Source organism: Ctenocephalides felis, unplaced genomic scaffold, assembly GCF_003426905.1.
Source record: "Ctenocephalides felis isolate EL2017-DRISC unplaced genomic scaffold, ASM342690v1 CF-g0.4_SCAFFOLD_01170, whole genome shotgun sequence".
Taxonomy (NCBI): domain Eukaryota; kingdom Metazoa; phylum Arthropoda; class Insecta; order Siphonaptera; family Pulicidae; genus Ctenocephalides; species Ctenocephalides felis.
The window spans coordinates 54,216,353-54,222,352 of record NW_020537324.1 but is presented as its reverse complement, the minus strand read 5'-3'; positions in this window follow the sequence as shown (position 1 = coordinate 54,222,352).

Genomic DNA, 6,000 nt, shown 5'->3' with positions numbered 1-6,000 from the left:
TTGCTTTCATTCTTTTGATAATTTAGGTATTAAAGTGAAACAATACTACTTAAAACATCTCTTTTTATCACCTATATTTGACAACATCGAACAGATAATTATTTATGACGTTATGTGGATAAAGAAATGTTTAAATTAGTCACATTTTTGGGTTCAATCTTTGCATTTGAAACTTTTTTGACTTAAATTATTTTTTTCCAGTGTAAAAAATATGCTAGTAAATATATATATATATATATATATATATATATATATATATTTGAAAAATATCAAATGAAACATTTTAAAAGTATTAAGTCACAACTTTATGATTATTATTTATCTGAAAGAATTGTGAAATAGATTTAAGAATAAACTATTATGAATAACAATTTATGTCTGTTGTCAGAATGAGATACTGTATGTATGAACATATATTTAATTAAATGAAAAATATTTTATTTATCTATTAATTTTGTGTTCAGGTACACAAGGCTAGTGGAACCACATTTGGATGTATTATTGCTCTGTTTTCGTTGTGAGAATCGTGTGCGCGCAGTTGCTGCTCGTCTGATTACTGAATTAATGGCTGATGGCTACATTAAACTCAACGAAGAACAAATGGTTTGCTACTTTTCAATGGTATTGGACGAACAGAAAGATGTAAATGTGTGGTGGAGTACTTTATTTCACAAAAGGCAACAGCCAGCCAAGACAAAGATTTTTTACATGACATGCTGCTGAGCGTGATATACTTTCACAATAACAAGGTAAATTTCTTTGTGTACTAATAAATAAAGATTAAAAACTAAATTAGAATTAATAAAATGTACTTGATTTTTAATTATGTTACTGTATTTAGTCTAATTAAACTAAATTGTTAAAGTGTTAATAGTGGTACTTCATTCATTGGGATCAACTATAATAATAATAAGTATTTTCTTTTCTTTTCTCTGTGAGTATTAAATTCAATTATTTATTTAATTTGTCCATTACTGTATATTAATATTTCTTGATCAAATATCATTGTTTTTTCTTAAGGACTTACTTTTTATTTTGTTTTATTATGTACATAATTATACAATATAAAATGTGAGCTTTACATACCAAAATGTAAATTCAATTTTATTTGAAATCAAGTCACTTCCTAAATAAATTAGTATACTTTAGATTAGTGATTAGTGATAATATACATATATAACTCTCTATAAATTCTATTTAGGTTTCATCTTTAGCTCTAGGAAAGGCTTTTTCTTATAATGGTGATGAAATGATAATTACTCGACATAATTTGTATCGATATATGGTCTTCAATATGAGGGAACAATCTCGATATAAACTGTACAAGCTTTATACAATAATATTTTAGGTAGGTAATATGTGTTTTTTTACATACATGATTTGGTTCCTTACCAACACACTGAAATTTTTAACATTTTAGCATTCATCGCAAGTAATGAATTATTATGATAATCTGACTACCAATATGAATAATATAATGAGAATATAATATGAATATATTATATACTCACATTGTCCGGGCTGAATACTCTTATAAACGGTGTTTACTCAAATTTTGGATATTACAACCAATTTAAAAGTTAAATGACTTTCACAATTTGTAATTTTTCTAAATATCCACCTTGAACACCATTGTACTTTTTATAATAATAAAAACTCTTACTTTTGAAAATGATTAGATAATTTTTTATAATAATAAGTATAATTACCTATTATTATATATGCATATTATATTTGTTAGAACCTTGGAGTCTTTCTACTGATGAATCTTCCAACGGCCCTGATGAATTAGCTATTGTGTGTGATGCGCTGACAATTTTGTCTTTGAGACAAATGAAACCTGAGTTTTTAATTGTGGGTGCTAAAAAAAACAACACTTGTGAAGAAGAAGAAATGAGAATGGAAACGGATGAAGAAGAACCACATGTTGATGATGTAAGTATAGTTTTAAATAAAACATTCATTATTCATTTTATAAAGTGTGTTTGCATATTTTTGTTTGAAAAGATTTAACAAGGAAAGAAGATTTTACAGACAGTATTAACTGCTTAATATATTATAACTGTTACAATTAATTATACCTAATACTAATTATACCTTACCGCGTTATAATATTTGAAATGAAATTGAAATGCACTTGTGCAGTAAAATATCTGAACATGTAATCTAACATAATTACTCATGATTATATTATTTTCAAAATACTCTTAATTACATACATTGGCACTGTTATCTGCACATAATTAGTTTAATTTTGGTTTGCTTGAATTACTGCTATCACAAGATATTGAAAATATTATTATCAGAATATGATGAAAAACAATAAATATGATCTTGTTCAAATTAGGAGGAGTACATTACCATTAAGATATTAAAACTAAATTTCAATGCTTTTTATTTCACTTATACAGAAAAAGATGCTGTCGTTAATAGAAAATGATGACGCCAACTTTATTAAAATTTAAAACACAAAATACGAACTGGGTTCGATACACCTAAAGGAGAAATTCTTAAGCAAATATTTTTGAATTACATTGATGAACTTTCTATCGATTTCAAGAAAGAGGTATGCCTACAATTTATAAACAATTATCTTGTTTTTTTTTTGTTTAATGTGCTTTATGTTTTTATTCTTAACAGATTAAAAAACTGAATCCTGAAGTTGGTAAACCAGTATTTGGTAAGTGATTCAATCATTCGAAATACAAGTATACTGTGATAATTAGTAGAAAGCATCTATTACACTTACATCTTTGAATTTACATAATGTATACTGTGTTCACACACATACACACACAACAAACATATATATATATATATATATATATTATATATATATATGTTAAAAATTTTAATAATTTTGATGTTGAAATTTGTGAGATTCAATCTTCAGGGCAATACATCAATTAAAAACTTGTTTCGACAGTCTGTCGCATCGGACATCGACGTTGCAACATGCACTCTTTACAATAAGAAATTTTTTTCCTACAATTAATTCCTTAAAATTTATATAATTGTTCCGATTTAAAGTGACAAGAACTGTTTTAGTAGTGCAATTGTGAATAATTATTATTAGAAATTAATTAGAAATATTACAATTACATTCCACTGAAGATGACACAAAACAATGTGTCGAAACATATGGAAACAATAAAAAATGTTATAAGTTTTTATAAGTTTTTAAATGATGTTTTGCCCTGAAGATTGAATCTCATATATATATATATATATATATATATATATATATACAAGGGCCGCTCCTGCCTTGAATACAATGCATGCAAAAAATGCGGGCGCACGCCTTAGGGGGCGCCAAAAACGAGGTTCGCAAATGAAATTTATAATATATTATTATATATTTTTTTAAACATAAAATCTAGAATAATTAGTAGATTATAATAAACAATCCAACTTAACTATGAGTCACAAAAAGCATATTTAGTTTGCAATGTGATGTCAAAAGAAACAATGAACCAATAATAACTCTGAAAATTGTAAATTATTTTCTGCTTACTGTTCAAAGTACTTTTAAATTTTATACGCTTTTAGATTATATATAATTTTTTGTGTGCTAAAGTGTGTGTACAAAAATCCAAAATGATTAAAAATTAATTGAAAAAAGAAGTAAATGCTTATATAATTTTAATGAAAACTGTTAAAACATTTAAAATTATTGGGGGGGGGGCGCTAGAACAAATTTTCATGCGGGCGCTGAGGACCCCAGGACCGGCCCTGTATATATATATGCGTATATACTAGGGCGGGTCGATTTGAAGGTCACTTAGGCACATATTGATTTTCGGATACTAGGGATCAAATTAAGATACTTTGCTGAAGAAACCTTACCTCTGAAATTAATTCTGATGTCCCGTGCCTTGACCCCAAAAATAAGGGTTGAATGTTGGAAAACCGCTCAGGGGAGGCCCCAGGGGATGAACCACGGGCATGGGTGAATTGGCATTCCAAATTTAGTGGGGGTCGGTCATACATTTGGACGCGATTGGGGCACTAAATGGGTCAAAATGGAATTTTTCAAATTTCGACCCTTATTTTTGGGTCATTGCACGGAACATCAGAATTCATTTTAGAGGTATAGTTTCTGCAACAAAGTATCTTATTTTGATCCCTAGTATCTGAAAATCATGTGTGTCTAAGCGACTTTTTTGACCTATACGAATCGACCTGCTCTACTATAATAATATATATATATATTATATATATATTATATATATAAATATATATATTAGATATGTATATATGTATAAACTTGTTAAAAATTAACAATCAAATGCATTAAATAACAAAAAATTATTAATTTTAGATCCGAATTTGATAGTTTTATTTTACAGGGTTTTAATACTATTAATTAAGTTATTAAGATATTGTAAACTTAGTATTAATTTTGAGATAACTATTTTTTTTATTGACCAAAGTTAATAATTATTGTTAATTTATACAGATATCTTATATATAATATATATGTACTTATAAAATATGTTCTTTGGCTTAAACAAATACAAATTTATTTACGATATTTGGAATTTGTTATTATATATTCACCTATAAGTCAGTTAGTTACAATAGTTATAAAAAATCTATTTAATGTAATACGGGGAATATGATAATAATAATAGTAATAGTTAATAATTTTATTTGAAAAAATGCAATTTTTTTACATTAATATTACATAATCTTTACTAATAATTTGGCTATTTCATAAAAAAATATTTTTGTCATTTAATTAATTATTCAATGTGTACCTTATTTATTTAAATTTTATTTCGTTTTATAAGCAACATTTTTATCATATATACTTAACAAAGCTTTGTTCTAAACTATTCTGGTTTATTTTAAAAAAAGCTTCATATATTCAAACATTTGTTATTACAATGTTCGAAATGCTATTGCAATGTCAAAATGTTCTCTTAAATGCTGAATATCTTTTACATAAAAAATGTAATTGTTTGAAAAGTTCATTGTTTGATTAGTAGATATTGCAGTACGTCATTTCAAGCAAATTTTGTAAATTAGACAAAGCCAACAGTTGGTATATCTTAGAACTTCTCTAATCCTGATGATTTTTAATTTAATGCAGCAATCTTGATGAAGCGCTACTTTCACTTGGAAACAATTTTAATTTATACTTTCATGTGCGTTACATATGGGCGTCGAATCTGGAACCTTCTGGTTGGAAGCCCAAAGCTGTAAATACGAACCAAGATTATATTGGAGTGTTGAAAATATGTGCCAAAGTGTCGGAGTGTAGTCCAAACCAAAATAAAGTGATTTAAGAACTGCAATTGTGATTAGTGATATAGACATGTTGGACAATGGTGAGTACAGTAGTAAAAGATTTGAGTTGCTCGTTTTGTATAAGGAAATAATTAAATTTAAAGTAAGTTACTGTACACTACGATCAAAGATTTATTAGCAAGCGGTAGTTCCTTTAGTTCCACATTTTGTTTTTCTGCTAATACTGAACGTTTTGGTATAGATCGATCGGCCCTTTCTCTATATTTATTTGCTGACATATCCATTGATACAATCTATTTCTCGAATTGAAAATTTTGAAAATAATATATAAATTTTGAATTTTGAATCACTCAAATCGGACGCTCCGTTATCTCGATAACTGAATAACCATTTATGGCACTTTTTGCCCCGTATCTTTAAAACGGCTGAAGCCAAAAACTACTCAGAACGTCTGCACATCAATGAGAATCGAATATTTTTTTGAATTATTCAAATCGATTGATCTGTGTTTCCGAAATCGTGGACGAATATGTGTATCCGCACACACAGACATATACATCAATTTTTTCTAAGCTATGCCAAAATGTTCAGAAGGCTTTGAAACATATATATATATATATATATATATATATATATGCAAAAAAATTATTTTAGTTTTTTTGCGATGACTATAACTTACCCCACGGGAAGCTTTGAAACATATATATATATATATATATATATATATATATATATATATATGCAAAA